This window comes from Lutra lutra, chromosome 11 (genome assembly GCF_902655055.1).
Source record: "Lutra lutra chromosome 11, mLutLut1.2, whole genome shotgun sequence".
In the NCBI taxonomy this organism is placed as follows: Eukaryota; Metazoa; Chordata; class Mammalia; order Carnivora; family Mustelidae; genus Lutra; species Lutra lutra.
Window position 1 is genome coordinate 50,485,955 of NC_062288.1, and position 18,158 is coordinate 50,504,112.

The 18,158-nt window shown below is 36.7% G+C and overlaps 1 non-coding gene across 1 annotated transcript; it reads right to left on the reverse strand.

Annotated features, from left to right (window-relative positions):
• Nucleotides 1-17,753: 17,753 nt before the first annotated feature.
• On the reverse strand, nucleotides 17,754-17,860 carry LOC125081535 (U6 spliceosomal RNA). The gene has a single exon (XR_007121733.1). It is a non-coding gene; the product is annotated as a U6 spliceosomal RNA (small nuclear RNA).
• Nucleotides 17,861-18,158: the final 298 nt, after the last annotated feature.

Sequence of the window (18,158 nt, forward strand, 5' to 3'; positions counted from 1 at the left end):
CAAGATGTTAAACATAGAGTTACCACATGACCCAGTATTTCTCATGGATGTGTACACAAGAGAAATGAAAATGGCTCACATGAAACATGTACACTTATGCTTTTAGCAACAATACCCAAAGAGCCAAAAAATGCAAACAACCCAATTATCTATCAACTGATGAATGGATAAACGCAATGTGGTATACCCATACAATGAAATATTATTTAATATAAAAAGGAAAGAGTACTTATTTAAGCTATGGAATGACTGAACCTTGAAGATGATATATTAAGTGAAATAAAAGGTAGTCACAAGAGGCCGTATATTGTATGATTCCATTTATATGAAATTTCCAATGTAGGCAAATTCATAGAGACAGAAAATAGACTGTGGTTGCCTAGGGCTGGGTTTCAAATAGAGGCTGGAGGGGGAATGGATTTCTTGGGGTGATAAAAATGTTCTAAATGGATTGTGGTGATGATTGCACAACTCTGCGAATATACTAAAAGCCATTGTATTATATACTTTATATGAATTATATCTTAGTAGTTTTATTAATATTTTAGCATTATTAATATAACTAGGAGGTTTAAATGACATCTTCAGCCCTTACTGATTCTGTGAACAGAGGAATGGTCTTTTCTTTTAAAAAGGTGGGGGAGGAAGCAAAAGAAAAGGTAATTTTAGAGTTAGAGGGGAATTTAGAAAACATGTAGTCTAACTCCCTAAATGCTCCCATTTTTCAAATGAGCTACTTGAGCCCTAGTTAAGCCCATGGGTTCTGGAGGCAAACAGGCAGTGGGTATCTACTACTCAATGACTTAGTGCTGCTGGACTAAGCCTATGAACGCTCAGCCTCAGTGTTACCATCTATAAAAAGGGGGTGGAGGATACAGAATAGGATCTACAGATATTATAGGATTAGATGAGAATGCATGCATAGGCTCCACAAGGCTGAAGTAGAAGAAGTGCTAAATGAAAGTTAGCTGTTGTTACTAAAGTGTGCCCACTCCCCCATGTCATTTGTACTGGAGCTAGGATACTAAACACTTCCTGACTTTTCTTCTTATATTCTTTCCATTATACCAAAGTTTGAAAATTACTAGATTATTCTACCAATAACCAATATCCAAAACCAAATCATTTGAGAGCAATTGATTTCCTATGATTTTGACTCTACAGCCAGAATGAACCTGTACTTAAGGTTTGAAACAGGTCTTATAATTAATCTGTCATGTCTAGACTTCAAGTCTTGCTAAGACAGTTCTTGTATCTTGACCCCAGGGATCATTGTTCTTCCCTCTGAATTCTCACTCTTGCCCAACGTTCAATCTGTTACGTGTGTTAATGTGATGGGATGACTCATTACATCTGCATGTCTTAGGTAATCAAATTTGAAAACAACTTCACAAAGCAACTAGCTTTTCATCTTTATCCAGAGTTTATCCTCCAAGAGAAATAGGGAATAGCTGCAGATCTTTCTTGGAATTTTAATAGCATTCTGTCCACATGGTAAATACGTGTCGGCTCCTCTTGTGTGGGTCTTTTTGAGTTTATATGATTATTTTTATTTTTTACCTCTCTAGATGTCATCATAGTAACATTTTGATTAGCAGCCAAAGAGGTTCTTTCTACAAAGTTGCTATATGAGATTATCTAGATGATAATACAAAGCACTGAGGTATTCATAAGGAACACCTTATAAGTGTATACTTATGCATTGCTGATGAGAGTGTTTGTTCACACAACCATTCTGGGGGAGATTTTGGTACAATGTCTCAAAAGCCTTCATCCTTTGATCCAGCATTCCCATTGCCAGGAATTTACTCAATAGGAACCCTGAAACATATGCCCAAATATTCATTTATTAAAAATTGATCAAAAGTGTATAGATAGTCATGAAATTTTAAAAACAAGTGTCCAATTAATAATGGCTTAAAATTCAGTGCATCCATGGTTTGTATTCTTAAAATTCATGATTTAAAATGATGACTACTTATAATGTCTTATGTGAAAATAATAGAGTTCAAAGTGGTACGCACAGCAGGGTTACAGTATTATAAAAATGATTACATATATTCATGCATTAAGCTTTTTTTTAAACTTAAATTCAATTTGCCAACATAGAGTATACCATTTGTTTCAGATGCAGAGTTCAGTAATTCATCCATTGCATATAACACCCAGTGCTCATCATGCTTCTTGATCACTTCAACCCAATTAACAAAGCATCATTCATACACTTATTTATTCCACTAATTCGTTCAGGCTCCTGAGATTTGCAAATCTGTGGATATCTCAACTGAATGCCTTTCTCCAGAAACTGCTGCTATCAGAGTATGAACTGTGAAGACAAATGGGAATACTTTAGTGCAGTTAATTTATGGCTTATTAGGATTACTAGTGAATTGTATTAAATTCACCCTCAGTATTCAGACTGTGACAATGTAGATGTCATGGCAGGGTTTCTGCAGAAGTTTTTATGAGTATTTTCAATGTGAGCTATTATTAGTGTTCATTCCTTTTCATTATATTCAGTCCTTGTAAAATATAACAGTTTTAAATGAAAGTAGACAAAGTGGAAAGTTTTGTCTGCCTGATGTACTGTCGTGTGTTTGAAAGAGATCCAGATGTCATCAAGGCTGTTTTCCTAGTAACTCTGCCAACTTGTCATCCACTCTAGGCTTTGTGGCTTTGCAGCTTTGCAATCCCTTTATGTCCCACAGTACTGAAAGCCTTATATTAGACCAACTATGCATTAGACATGACAGAGAACAGTCATTTTCTAAGTCTTGTATCTCTTCTCTGTTTCTACTTTGAGTAAAGTCTTTTGTGCTCCTGGAATGCCTGTCTCATAAAGGGTTAATGTAAGAAGGAAATTTACCTCTTGGGATCTAGTCATTTTATCCAGCTCTATTCTTTCTCCAAAAAGAAAAGGCTGAACTCATATGTAATGCAGAACTCATGTGTAATACAGAAACCGAGGAAAGTGATTATACTAAGAGATAGAGAAGATCAAATAATGAAGATTCCAGCAGGGTTTTTTTTCAACCCACAGGCAGATCCCTGCGGTATGAGGGTGAGGGGCTTAATGTTCCCCTGTTTGGTGCCCTCAAGACAGTGGGAGTGGTCAGGGATGCACACCCATTGAATTGATGGGGGGCATTCCACCACCAAGAAGCTATTGTCCAAACTCAGTGCTCTGGACTTTAAGTAAGGAAGGGAAAGGAAGAATGGGTCCAATGGACTAATGTCAACACGGAGAAACCTGGGTGGATGCAGGGCAGGGTGGCTTTGTATGAAGCTGGCAGGCAGCCTGGAGTATTCCTGCGGGAAAGAGGCTGGCAGGGGAGCTTTTGAAGTCTTCTTTTTCTCTTGCTGTGAGAAAATAACAGCATCCTCCAAAGCCATGTATTGTCCAAGGGATAGCATCACTACAATGCCCAGAGAATAAAGAGCTATAGAAATAAGAAAGATGGGACACGTGGGTGGCAGAGTCATTAAGTGTCTGCCTTCAGCTCAGGTCATGATCCCAGGGTCCTGGGATTGAGCTCCAAGTTGGGGTCCAGCTCCCTGCTCAGCGGGGAGTCTGCTTCTTCCTCTGCCTGACACTCCCTCTGCTTGTACACTCTCTCTCTCTCTCTCTCTCTCAATCTGTCAAATAAATAAATAAAATCTTAAAAAAAAGGAAAGGAAGGAAGGAAGGAAGGAAAGAGAGAGAGAGAGGAAGAAAGAAAGAGCGAGCTCTAAACTATACCTACTTCTTTCCTTTGGGCAAATTCTCCATTATGATTGAACACTTACTATGTTTGATTTGTCCATTACTTTATATATTTTGTATATAATTCTTTAAAAAAAAAACAAAACAGTTTCAGAGAAGCTAAGTAACTTGTTGGACATCACATAGCCAGCAGAGGATCTGAACTCAGTTCTGCAACACCACAAGGCTCACTCTCCTTTCACGAAAGATAGTACTAATCATCCAAGAGGAAAATAATGTTATCTTCAAGTAGATTTGTAAAGAATGGTGTATGATTAAAAATCATTTTAAGAACTTTAGTGTTCTTGTGTATTTAGGACTACATGATACATTTATGTAGTCAACATTTTTTTGAATGTTTACCATTTTTAAGACATACTTAGATAAAATTAAATAGTTGAAATTTGTAACATTGGAGATTCAAATTTTACAAGCAGCTGTCTTCAGATATTGGAATGAATCTCCTCTGGACTCATTTTAAAATTATGCGAAAATGTAAGAATCCCCTGAAGCTGGAATATGCCCCTAAATGCAAATGAATTTGGTTATTAGTATTCTTCAGCTACTAGCAGGCCGCATAGTAGAGCAATGAAAAGAGTGAAAACATGAAAGAATAAAGGAAAGGCAGAAGGGTTATAAATGAAGCCATGAAAGTAAATTGTTCTTCTACCTTTTACTGATGCTATGTGATGTACTAGGCAGAGTACAATTTGCACTCTTTAAAAACCATCTCTACATGAAAACATCAGAGACTTTATCTTTCCCAGTAAACACTTATGATTGTAGACCGGGATAAGAGACAAAACTGTTTATCAAAGACTAGTCCTTTTATGGAGAAAGAACAAATAAGAGGTTTCCTCGCATTGAACTGAATCAAACAAAGTAGCTTAAATGTAAAGAGTTCCAACTGAAATAAATACTTAAAAACCTTGATTAGGAATGTAAATTCACATAGTCTCTGACCACTTAAAACATCTACTCTTTCAAAGAAAAAGGAATATCTTACTCAAAAATATCGTGTGTAAAATAAGACAAGTATCCTCTTATATCAAATACTGGATGTTTTCTAAAGTATTTGGTCTGAGCAATATCATGAAATGGTGTTTTAATTTGTCTTTCCAGATTCTAAATGTTTTAAACTGATTGATTTTGGAACAAAAGAAAATAGTATTTACAGTATTTCAATTTTCTCAAAATGTGTGACAAATTATTTTGATAGCTACATGCCATATTATTTTTTCTAATTTATTCATTTATCTTTGAATTTAGGTTTCCACTTCAAAATCATTTAATTGTATATGAACTAATTTATGTTTATCCTTGGTGATATGGTCAGTCATATTTATACTTGATTAAGGATTATTATTCTTTGGTCATATTTCAAAATGCTTCTAACAAGAGGTGGAATATGGAAATAGAGGATTGTAATAAATGGCCATTTTATGACTGGACATAGTCATCCATAAGTGATTCATATGAAAAATATTTTGATCTTTGAGAATTGTGCTTCCCTTTTAAGTTCAAAGCTAGAGCTTATACCAATAAAACAGTTTGATGGAAAATACAACTATAAAGCACTTTACATTGACCTTTGTATGAAGAATGTGCTCAAAAATATTGAACTGACTGAAACATAATTACGTTTGACATACTAAAACCTCTCTAGGAATTTTCGTTATGATCTTTCCTTTGGGCAAATGGAACAAGTCTGACCTTTGGTACATTTTAGTTTGAATCTTATGTCATAACACATTATTTCAGAGCAAATTGGAAGTACAATAAGAGTATCTCTTCCAGTGACATGAAATGATATAGAAGAGTTAAAACTAAGTTATCCATAGATTAAAACTTTCAGCTTTCCACCACCAAAGCTATGATTGAAAATCTTGTTCAGAATAACTATTATTGTTAGATTGTCCTTTCAGTTGTCTTCTGGCTTTGGCCCTTCAAGCCAGGCCACAGATCAGCTTGAGACAGCAGCAACACCTAAGGCCATTGTTTGGGGTTCCTCTCCCACTGCTCCCTATGATCCCCAGCTGCTTTAGCCCTCTGGTTGACCTTTCTTGACTTAACATACCAACATGCAACTAGTAGTATTTCCGCATTTTGCTTTGGTCAGTTGTAACCAGTTTTAGCTGACTATTTTCTTTTTTTTCCTCAAGGATCTTTCTGGGCACAATGCCTTTCCAGGGCTTGGAGATCTTGCTAACATTCTTGGGTGTCTGCCTCTCAGTTTTGACTTTAACAAATGTGAATTTAAAATGTTCTGAGAATCAAATTCACTTCACCAAGTGCAAGCTGAATTTTGGGGGGTTAGGACAGATCCACACAAGGCAGTATTTCCAAACTTGAAAAGCAATTTGGATCACCAGCTGTACTTTTCCTTTCCCTTCAGAATAGTAAGACCATCTATCAGTAAGACCATCTATCTTAAAACAAGATATAGGTTTAGAGATATTGAAACTAGGAAATTCTTACAAAAAGATGGCTTGTTCCCCAGGATTGTGGATGCGAATTTGATAACAAGAAGTCAGGTTGGGTTGGGTAATCCCAGAATGGGGTATGGATAAATGTTATTTTTATTTCTCAGAATACTATAATCTGACCTTTTCTGAAGAGTTTCATGTACTGAGTCAAATTGACAAAGTGGGAGGTGGGTAAAATACTGATGATAGCTGAGGACATTTAATAGCCACTACATATCCTTGGGTATCCCAGGGTTACTCCAGTTCACAACTGTTAGTACCATGTGTAATATTGATGATGAATTGAAACACAACCAGAATCATGGAAGTTGGTCTAGAAATGGTACTGTGTGAGCTTGCCTAGGTCTTTTCTATAGCTTCTATTTCTTTGTTTTCCTTAAATTTGTATCTTTTCATGTGCAATATATGTTATATTGATATATTAGCATTGACATATATAATGTAATTATATATGATAAAGTTTTATACAATATATCCCAACTGCTCTATTCCCTTATCTATTCATTAGGTTCTCTCCCTGTCTTGGCAGTTATAAATAATGCTGCTATGAACATGAGGGACTAGATAACTCTTTAGCAATGTTTTCATTTCTTTTGGGTATATATCCAGAAGTGGGACTGCTGGATCATATGCTAGTTTTATTTATTTATTTATTTATTTATTTATTTTGGATTGTTTGAGGAAACTCCATACTGTTTTCCACAGTGGCTGCACCAGTTTACATTCCCACCAACAGTGCCCCCAAATTCTCTTTTCTCCACATCCTTGCCAGTGTTTGCTATCTCTTGTCTTTTTAATAATAGCCATTCTATGAGGTGATATCTTATTGTGGTTTTGATTTGCATTTCACTGATGATGGGTGATGTTGAGTACATTTTACTGTACCTGTTGGCTCTTCATATATCTTCTTTAGGAAAATGTCTAGTCAGGTCCTTTGCCAATTTTTTAATTGGATATTTGGGGAATTTTTTTGTGTTGAGTTATATGAGTTCTTGATATAGTTTGGATATTAACCCCTTATCAGATATATCATTTTTAAATATTTTTCCTCTTCCATGGGTTGCCATAACATCTATTTCTTTGCTAAGATTTTCTTTTTTTTTTTTTTTCATTTAATTCAAGATGATTTGTATAATTGATTATGATGAGTGATTTTCTGTTGTATTCTGGACATTTGGGTTATTATGTTAGAAAACTCTTGATCTTTTTTATACCTTCTGTTTTAGAAGGCAGTATAGTATAGGTTGAGCTTATACGTTCTGGGCTACTTTTGTGCTTTATTTCCAATGACAGTTTGGTTTTCTGAACCCTTGCAGTGTTATTCTGATCAGCTTCCTTCTCTGGTGCTGTTAAGGTTATTGCTCAATCCCTTCTGGTACCACTTGTGGGGATAGAAAGCACTTATTTCCTTGGGCTACCTACTGTTGCTGGGTGATTTTCTCGGGAAGATGTCACTGAGAAGTAGGGAAAAATGAGTGTATGCATACAGAGTATATACATTTGCCTGCTGCAAAACTTCCATTTAAGTCAGATAATCAGAATCATGAAGATAGATGTTAATGTTGGTTCCATTCAGAGTCCTTGGAACAATCAGAAAAATTATGTCTTAAGTTTTCCACCAGCCAGTCCCAACATCAGAGATGAAGAGGGCCTCATTGTTACTATTCTTTGTTGAACAAATATCTCTCTAATTTACATCCACCTGACTTAGATACTTTGACCTTTTCCTTATTTATTCAACAAGGAGTTTTGGACACAGTTCTCTTCTATAAGGCGTTCTAAGGCACAGGTATGCAAAGTTTATTTACATGTCACTAATATTTTCTAGTGATGCATTTATTTTAAATTAATTTTCCTCTAACAATAATCATAATGTTTGCCACATGGAAGAAGATTTCAACAAAGTTACAAACAACTTGATGTATACTGGACACTGTGCAAAATGCTGGAAATGCATAAACCAAAAAAATAATAACAACCAAATTCTTGGCTCCCAAGAATTATGAGTGTAACAGAAGAAAAAGTACCTGTACACATAAGCAAATTGTTACATATAGTATTATAGGTACAATATTAAAAATACAGACAAAGCCAGAGGTTCTACATAAGAATTGCATTTGATAGCAGTTGAATCAGGAAAGACTCGCCAGAGCAACTGGTATTTGAATTATGCTGAGAATAAATAGGAATTAATCACATGGGAAGAGAGGGAAGGCATGCTAGGTTTAGCAAGGTTCATGTGCCAGGCCACAGAGGTGTGGGGCAGTAATGGGATTTGGGAGTTACAAATAGCTCTGTGTTGTTCAAGTACCAAAGGATGTCAGAGGAGACTATGAAGGGCTCTGCATTTCATGAAAAGGAGCTTCGACTTCATTCATTAAGAAATAGGAAACATAGGATAGATTTTAAGGTGAGAAAATATGGTATGATCCAGTTTGCATTTTCAAAGAAATCACTGTTCATTACAAGTAATACTTAACACCCATTTAACAAGTTTAAATTTACAAGCTCATATTTAATCATACTGCCCCTTCAAAGAGCAGAAGAGCTCTAATACCATATAAATTTAAACATAAAGAACCCCCCACTTAGGTGTCAATTATGTGTCCCCACCCCTTAGGTGGGGCTCATGTAAGAATAGCTAGAAGTGGAGAGAGAACATGGGTTCATCTGAAAAAGAGGAAATTGCCTTTTATTGCAGATTTTCTACTAAGCATTGATGCAAATGAAAGGATTACTCCTTGGTTGCTTTCAGTTGTCTTGTCCCCCTAGCCCTTCCTAATGGAGGGGAGACCCTGCCCTCTGTAAGCATAGAGTGTGGTTGTTTGTGCTGTTAACTTAGGTCTCAAATATGTCTTCCTGACAACTCTGCATTAAGGCAGGCTTCATGCCCTATTTCCAGATGAGAATTGAATGCAAAGTACACATTAAAGGGGAAAATTTAGGTGATATGTGCAATAAAATATATTCACCCATCACTGGTTTTTTCTTATAAATATTTAACTGTAAGGATATTTTTATGTTGCTTGATAACAGTGATTGTCGGAGAAAGGTCAATGGATCATGGCTACAAGGTATATAGGACCTTGTAGGTGGGAGGCAACCTCTCTCCTTCCCCCTGTTTCAGTCCTTCTCTTGCCCTCCTGACCCAGAGAAGCAGTCAGGCTGCTGACTGTATGAATGTGGGTTCTACACCTGGTTGACACAGATTCTACAGACCATAGCTTTTACTTCAAAAGCACATCAGCCTGGATTTTATGGGGAGAAATATAATTTCTGTTGGCATCTTTAATTCTTTATACAAAGTACCTTGCTTGAGGAAAGCAGCAGAACGCAAGCAGTTGATAAAAGAAAAATATGGCATCTCTGTGCCTCATGGATATGACCTCCATAGATAAAATGTAAATCTCCTTTGTGTAACTGACATTTAGTCTGTTAGCCATTTTTAATAAAAGAGTAGAGAAGTTTCTCCCCTGTGGCTTTTGCTGGTACTTTTTATAGCCGTGGTGTGGTAGGAAGTAGGCCCCAAGTTCCCTTGGCAACAAGTAGGGTAGAAGCGATACACAGAAATCTGAATCATCAGTGAATCATCTGAGGATTTCTGTTTCCAATCCTTGGAAATAATTTACTGATTGTTTTTAACTATGTGATGTTTGCTGACTCTAAGTGAACATGCAGAGAGCATAAGAGTTTACTTTGGTCAATCATTTAAGGAAAGTTCTGAATGTTCCAAGTGGACCTTCATACTGATACCCAAAAAACACTTTTGTTTTTTTTTTTTAATTAAGAGAGTACTCACACTGGAGGGGAACAGATCAGTACACCAAGGCATCAGCAGTGGGGGACGGTCCCCTTCTACAAAGAAAACCAATGTCCCCAGAAAGATGTTTCAGGACACTGCTCCAAGAAAACTAAATTTTCTTTGTATCAAGGAAAGGCGATGTCTGTACAGTTCGATGTTAGTCAGAGAAAATCTGCAGACACTTGAAAAGAGAATTGACGTGGCTCACATCTGAAACGTGTGCACACATACCCACATGCACACGCACAAACTGAAACTTCTGGACATCAGTTACTCAGTTTCTCCTGCCATTTTTTCCCCCACTGATACATCTCTTATATGATCTCTTCATCTCCCTTTTTGTTTCTATGACCTTATTTCAGTTTAACACTTGTCTTCTTGACTCAGATTGTCCTTTTCTTGATTCTTTGTGCAGAGGAGAAAAAACAATCTCCCCCAAAATGTTTTTTCTCGTGTCAGCATCCAGTAAAAACCCATTAATGGTTCGGTGGTTTCTGAGGACCATGGCTTACTTTATCATTATTTGCACCTTAGTGGGGATGCCTAACCTGTAGGAGATGTTCAATAAGTCGTTCCATGAATGATTTATAATTTTTGTATTTTTGCTTCTCTGCCTCCCACATTAACCTAAATCTACTCGGGAGTGGAAGTCTGATGTCATATCTTTGTTTCCCTCACTCCTACCATGGTCTCTATGTTCATCCAACATTTATTGAGACAGTGAATGAAATTCAAATCCTGGAAATCTTCAGTTGTAGTCTCCTCTCCCTAGATGATCTCATTTGCCTACCCTCCTGTGAGGTGAGCGTTTGTACCAGTCAGGCTCCCCTGAATCTCTGCTACCATTTCCCTCAGATGAATTACCACCACCATTATCACTACCTACTCTGTTCTAGCCTCTTTTCTGAGCCCATCCTGTCTCATTGTATCCACCATTGGAGAGACTTCTTGATCCCTCCAGTCCTTCCAGGTCTCATGTTTATCAAACTCCTCAAGTCTGCGGGCTCTTATTCAATGTTGTCCCTCATGCATTCATCTCTAGTTTACCTCCTGTTTGCCTCCTGTTTCCTAAACCTCTATCTCTCACATGTCGATGACACTAATATCCTTCATCTCTAGCTCTATATCTCCTCAGTGCAACAAATCTTGATGTTTTATAAGTTCTTCAGTCCAAAAATGTTCCAAAGTTGGTTCATATTGTTAAACATATTGTTAAATTTTATAGGTGTGTTAATTATTTTTAGGGTTTTGTTGTTGTTGTTGTTGTTGTTGTTGTTATAGTGAGTCCTTTTGCCCTTAGGGATACATATTAAAACAGTTAAGGATGAAATGATGAGTGATTTCACATTTATTTCAAAATAATAACAAGGTAATAAAAGGAGTTATACTATTCTATGTACTATGTGTCTGAAATGTTTTTCTAATACAAATGCCTTAAAACTTAATTCATTGTTTTCCTTTCTTATTCCCTTCAGCCACTTTGAACCCACTCCTCCTTTGTTTTAAAGTACTCTTTCTCCCCTATTCCAGTCCCAACCTTCTGGGACGTTCTCTAGGGTTTGGGAGCAGAGACTGACATGGGAAACTAAGCCAGTTTAACTGCTGATGTGATCAGTGCCCAAATTGAAGATCCTGGTGTCAAGCTAAGTGGTTAAAAATTTTTTAAAGCAAAAGCAGAGAGCAGCTATGTTCTAAAAGAAAACAGGAGAACTGGGAGTTTACCCCTCCACCCCACCATGTTCTCAGTTTTGTGATTCTCTAAAAACACGACTGGGAAAACATCCAAAAGTAATGGTCATGTTGTGGTCTTTGCCTGAAGTATCTTTCCCTTCTCTTGTTATCTCTTTGGAAATTACCTACTTAAGCTTCATTTGAGACTCCTCAACCATCCCTTTTTGTAGTGCTCCCTGGACTCTGCCTCCCACAGGCAGAATTAAATGCTTCCTCATCAATATTTACATACAACATTATACCTACTTCCTTTTTTACACCACTCCGGTGGAGTGAAGTTATTAGCTACGGGTGTCCTTCTGGCATTGCACTGCTCTGCAGAGAGAACGCAGACTACCTGCTCCAGACTGTAAGCTCTGTCTTCCTCTCCTTGGTTCCACAGTCAGCACAGACCTTGAAAAGAGTAGATGTTTGATGAAAGGTGAAAAGTGATTGAGAGAATTTACTGTTTTTTAATACATGAAGCTCCTCTTTTCCGCTACTATTCATATATTGGAAGTCTTCTTTTCTAGTCTCCCCATCCAAAAGTACTCCTTCTTCCTCTGAGTTCACTGAACCTTTTCCCTCTAACAATATGTACCATGATCTGATTTGGTTTTGGTCTTCTCTCCTTTGCTGTCCATGACTTGTGAGAGCAATGACCATTCCTTTTCCTCCTCCTGCTCTCTACAGAGCCCGCTCGGGGTTTGGTTCCAGAGCACACTTGAGCAATTCATCAAATTAAATATCGAAGGGTAAAAGACATAGGAAGAGTCTCCATTCCCAACTGAGGTCAGCCATATTGCATATTTGATGTCCCTTATTTGCTCAAATAATTTCATGACCTTCATTATTTATAGAGGGAATAAAGATGTCTATAAACAGACAGCCACAATTCACAGAATACAATAATTGTCCTTTAAGGCTTCCAGAACTAAGCAGCACATGCCTCCCACTTAATCAGCTGTTGCTCACAAAAACACAACAGTGGCGGGTTTGCATCTCCACTTGAGAGTTGAGGAAACTAGGGCCGCATGAAGCAACAGGTTCAGGAACAGAGCTCCGAATTTTATCACAAGACTTTTAAATCCCACTCCGATGTCCTTCCCACTTATACCACAGCTTCCTGTGTGTAAATGACAGAAGAATGAGCTCCTCTGGTACATCTCTGCCATTACGGGCCTTTAGAGAAGCATTATGATGGAGAGAGCAAGGAGAAAAGGTCTGATGCCAGGCTCTGTTTCATTGCCGGCTCCCGCTGAGCTGCAGGACCCTGGGTCAGCCAACAGTCACGGTGGAGAGGAAAGAAGCCTGCTTTATAAGTGAAGCTTGGCACTGATGGAAGAGACTCAGAGGCATTGCTGTGGAGGCTTCTTGCCATCTAATGTGCTTACTCTGTGCCTCAGTTTCCATATCAGTAAATTAAGCATGATAATGTTCCCTATCTGATACAGTTGTGCTGCAGATTACAGGAGCTAATAATATACACAAAGCATTTACAACAGTGCCTGGCACATAGAAAGCCCTATATGTAATGGTTTGTTTTGTCCCCACTTTGATCATTTATTTCAAAATAGAGCACATGCAATGCATTTTGTACAGTATGAAAGGCAGAAATACTAAGTGACTTTTTGGGGTCAATTTTTGAGACAAGGCCCAAGATATTTGTGGTATTCACATCTAAAATCTCTCTCCTGTTCTCCACAACTTTTCCAAACACAGTTTGCAAAATCAGATTGGACATTGTACAGGAATAGCTTTTCTCCTAATATTTCAGTACTTTCAGTTCCATTCCAGCTGGAGTTAGAAATAGTGTTGCATGCAGAAATTTAAAATTATGTGAAAACAATGTGATCCAAAACTTATTTCTTTTAATTCATTGTCAGGAAAAGTGATGGTTCATGTGTGAAATAAAAACAATCTTGACAGTTATTTGATATCACTGGAGTTTGAATTACTCACCTCATCATCATCTTGGGAGCTATCCTGATGTCTGGTTATAAAACAAAAACTAGCTGAACTATAAAAATGCTATATAACTTGTTGAATCATTGAATATTTAACAATCAGTTGAGTACTTTCTTACATGAGGCAGTATTCTAGAAGAAGGACACACAGTCCATGTGCTCTGCAGGAAGCTACTTTACAGGTGTAAGGAGACAGGAAGCAAATACGTAAACACATAATGACAGATCTGATGGTGGGAGTTAGGGAAGAAATGTACAGGGTGATATCTACTAGATTAGTGGAAGATGGAAGAAAAACATTAAGGTAATTTCGGAAGTTTTCAGCCAAAACCTGAAAGATCAGAAGCATAAAATTTCACGACATTGTATCATGAAAGACATAGTACAGAAATATCAACCCATAGAGAGGTAACTTACCAACAGTATTTTGTTGTTGTTGTTCATCTTACCTACATATGTGTTTCCTATCAGTAAATTTGATTTGGTTCAAATGTAGTTAGAATAGCTTAGACAAAGGTCAGATATGACCAACGATGTATATCTCTTTCTCTCTTTTAGTATACAAGTAATACTCATTATAAAAAAAAAAAAAAAAACTTTGGAAACTAAAAATTTTAAATAAAACTTACCCACAATTCAAAAACTTAAATGTAAATTTTACTCATATGTTTATCTATTCCTAATGCAGATTTTTTTTTTTAAAGTTCTGTTTGTGGTTATTTAACCTTTGTGAAATGAGGTTAAATTAGGTAGCTGGCTCCACGTAGAAAAAAAGAGAAACAGAAGCAGAGGTCATGCTGATATTCATAGTTCACATGGTAAGAAGCATATTTTGGTTTGAAAGCTAGGACTGATCACACACACACACAAAAAGGTTGTCGTGGTCAGAACAGTGGGGACAGAGAAATGCTTTGATTTCGACTATTGCCACGTCTTACAACCCCCAAGCAATTGAGAAAAAAAAAAAAAGATACAACCCCATCCCACTTAGGAAGTAGTAACCTTGAAGGAGAGGGACCTGGAGAAACTAGCCTTGTTCTCATAAGCAGAAGCTGGAGTGGGAGGTGATGGTGGTGACAGTGACATTGGTGATGAGCTTCCTGGCCCTTACACAGTCCCAGCTGAGCCCCAGCCAATGACAAGAGCAAAGCCGTGAATATCTTTGTCATTGGCATCATTGAGACCCAGTTCCTCCTTAACTGTCAACATGCTTTCTTCCTTCTCCTCTCTCTCCACCTTTCAGACTGAGGAGAGGAGAGGTTACAATTTGCTTTTCAAGGTGATACTCATCTCACAGACTTCAGTACCACCTTCTGTCGGAAAGTGTCCCATTGGGCTTTAGGGGCTCAGAGTACACACACCATCTCCACTTTGACTTTAAGAATAAGAAAAAAAAAAAAAAAGGAAAAGGAAAACCAAAGTGCAGGAGGAGTCAATTCTTCGAACTAGAGGAGCCCATAGGAAATCAGAGGAGAAATGATTGGGCTAGTGTTAATTGTTCTCTCATTTTTAACTTTCCACAATAAAGAGATTTTTCACTTTAGCAGTATCTACTGTCAAAGAACCAAATTAGGCTAAAGCGCTGACATAGGGTAGGGCAGGTGAAAAAAAGTACATTGTTTTATCACAGGAGTCACTTGACAGTTATTTCTTTCTCTCAAATAGAGGTTGGCAGGTAAGTAGGTAGAAGGCGGATAGGCGCAAGTATTTATATATACGTGTGTGTGCTCATTCATTAATATAAATGGAATCCTGTATCTTGTCTTTTTCACTAACCATAAGCATCTTCCCATGTCATGAATTCATCTTCAAAAACATCTTACTGAATAGAAAAAAATCTATTATCATACAGATGTACTCTACAGATTGTTTAAGCAAAAGTACCCTATTGCTTGGCCCTGTTGCTGGAATATTAGTTTGTCCATGATGTTGTAAATGATGGTATAATGAATATCATGGGATATTAATCTTCTTCCAGCTGCTACTTTTTTAGAATAAATCCCTAGACACAGAGCCATTTTGAGCAGTTATTTGAGTATCTATCAAAATTCTTGACTCACACTGTTAAACTGCTCTCCTAATAGCAATGTGAAGGAAGACCCTTCTCTCTCACTAACCCAGCAGTATTAGCTATTTTCCAAAAAATCTTTACTGGCATTAATTTTAATAAAATTTAAGCTCTGAGTCACAGCTACTTTTCATTTTTCCTTTCTATTTTTCTATTTCTATCCTTTTGGGCATGAGGAGATCAAAATAGGATTCCTGGTAGAGCTAAAACATGCACAAAATGATCAGCAAGTGAAAAAAAAGCATTGAGTTCTAAAATATACACAAGATTGGTCTGTGTGTTTACTTTTAGGAAAATTGTTTTCTTAGGGCCATCTCAGTGACCTTGGGTTAATACTGCTTTTAATCCTGCACAGCCAACATTAGCTGATTTTGAGCAGAGACATTCCTAGAACTTATTTAGGCACTAATATACTTAAAATATATGGATCCAGGGTTAACATATGCATTTAAGCTACAAAGAAGAACGTTTGGATAAAAGTTTGCCTCTCATTATAACACAAAAATAGCATGGTTTAAATATTTTTATTTGCACTATAAATTATGCTTATTTAACTAATTTAAAATGAAATAGTTTATCCTTTGAAATATTTTGAAAACATTTTATTTTCCTAAAACATAGAATAAATTAAACTTGCTTAAGTCTGTAGGATTTCATCTAAACTAGGTAAAACAAATTCATTCTTTCCCATTGTTGTCAATCAGACAGCTGTTCTATTTCTAGTAGCATTGATCTTCATATTTGTCATTTCCTTTGTAGAAATTATAAATTTGATTGATTATTCTTTCCCCACAATGTCTTTTTTAACTTATCTACTATAATTTATCCATTCTTATACATCCTTATTTAAAATTGAAGTATTATCTACAAGGCTAATGGACCTATAACAGTAATCCTGAATTTAATCCCCTCTACACAGCTAACCATTGCCATCAGGCTAATATGGGTACTTTAGACTTTGTGTTCTGCATTTGAAAAAACTGATAATTATAGAGAAAATGTATAGAGGTGTTTTGGTCTCTCTTTTTTATAAAAATTGTATCATCGTATCACTACCATGATACCAAAACCTGATTTTTTTTCTTTATCAGTGCCTCTTTCCTTCAAACTGCTGCCTTATATTCCATTCCATAGATTAGGAGTCCCTCTATGTATAGATATTGAGTCTCCTTCCAGTTCTTTGTTGTTAGAAATTTTTTATTTAAGAATACATTCCAGATCCAAACATGAAAAAGATATATAATATAGTATAGTACTCTTATAATATTATGTTTAGATTATAATCATCTGAAATTTATCTTTATGAATGCAAGATATGAGCTAACTGTAACTTTCTAAATGAGTAATAATTCTTCTAAAATTTGTATTAAAAAATGTACCCCTGGCGCGCCTGGGTGGCTCAGTCAGTTAAGCTATCAACTTTTGGTCTGGGCTCCCATTATGGTCTCATGGGCAATGAGCTCAGGCTCCACATGGGGCTCCACCCTCAGCAGGGAGTTGGCTTGACGTTTCTCTCCTTCTGCCCCTCTCTCCTTGCATGCATGCACAGTCCGTCTCTCTCTCTCTCTCTAAAAAAAAATAAATATTTTTTTAAAAGTACCTCTTACCTCAATGTATCTAAAATGCCACTTTAATCATGTTTTAAATTAGCATATGCTTCTGGGCGCCTGGGGGGCTCAGTGGGTTAAGCCTCTGCCTTTGGTTCAGGTCATGATCCCAGGGCTTTGGGATCGAGCCCCGCATCCGGCTCTCTGCTCAGCAGGGAGCCTGCTTCCTCCGGTCTCTCTCTCTGCCTGCCACTCTGCCTACTTGTGATCTCTCTCTCTGTATCAAATAAAAATAAAATCTTTTGAAAAAATTAGCATATGCTTCATTATTTTTTAGACTCCTATCCCACTGATCTACTTATCAATTCCTATCCCACTAATATAATGTTTTATTATTATAATTCTATTTTTCATATGTAGTAGAAAATGCCATCCCTTCATTTTCTTTTATAGATTTAATTGGTATTTTTGCACAGAGGCCATGCTCATCCTCTCTGTATCATTCTAACTTTAGTATATGTGCTGCCCAAATGAGTACTTATTATGAGTATTTATCTTTAAATATTCACTCCTCTTTGTGGATTTTAGAACAGGTTTTAAATTCCCACAAAAATAATTTTTTACTAGTATTATACTAAAATAATAGGTTATTTTGGAGGTAACAGACATCATTAAAATATTAAACCTTCTCATTGATGAACAAAGTATTTTCCCCATTTATTTAGGTTTTTTCTTTATACCTTCCAGTGAAGTCTAATTAGGATTATTCCTAAGTGTTTGATATGATTATTACAATTATAAATAGACCTCTTGTTCTATTTTATTTTATAATTGGC